We start from the raw sequence: 979 nt of genomic DNA on the forward strand, positions 1-979 counted from the left end.
TATTCCCTCTAAATAAAGTATTACCAACAGTTACCAGAATGTTATTCTTTAAATTTAAAAAGTACAGGGATTACTTCTTAAGCCCCATATCTTTAAAGATGAATTCATTTACAGAAAAAGATTGTACTTAAGATTGATAGTAAGCCATTCCAAATAATATTTTATTAAATACCAAGTTATTTCACTAATAACTTCTACGTTATAGATTCAAGGGTAGTGTGTAATTGCTGAGAATTTGGTATGTTTGCCACATTTTTACCAATAATTAAAACTTAATGTAATGTTAATAATATAATAGTTACCTTTATTAGACACTTGTTATCTGCCCTTCAGTAAGATGGTTTACACTGCACATTGTGGTAGATTGTTTTGATTCATCACAGTTATTAATTCTTCCTCTTTGTTGCTATGTTTTCCGATTGGTAGAATATACCTTCTTACTCAATGACTTGGGCTTTGCCTTATGACTTGCTTGGCTAATTGAATAGGACCAAACATGACAATATGAATGTCCCAACAGAGGAATACAATGCATTTGTGGGTTTTTTTTCTCCAATTCTTTTGCCTCTGTTCTCCACTATGAGAACGTTATGTCTTAGATAATGATGACTCCTCAGTAAGCCTGAGTTCTAAAGTAAGATGATGAATGGGGCTCAGCTGAGTTCAGCTAAGTATTAGACCTCATCTAAACTGACTAATAAATATCTATTTATTTTAAGTCTCTGGTATTTGGATTGATTATTGTTCCAGAAAAAGCTAAACAACATAGAAATTTATACTGGAAGTTGGATGATGATGTAATAAAAATATCTAAAATATGTATCTCTGGATTTGGACTGACAATTGAGGTAAATGTTGTATAATGGTGATAAAACTATAATAAACTGAAAGATAGAAAATATATCTAATGAAACTATAGCCTTGAACACACAGTTTTCTTGAAAAAAATGTTACAATGAGTTGGTTCTCATTAGTTGAA

Source organism: Zalophus californianus, chromosome 4, assembly GCF_009762305.2.
Source record: "Zalophus californianus isolate mZalCal1 chromosome 4, mZalCal1.pri.v2, whole genome shotgun sequence".
In the NCBI taxonomy this organism is placed as follows: Eukaryota; Metazoa; Chordata; class Mammalia; order Carnivora; family Otariidae; genus Zalophus; species Zalophus californianus.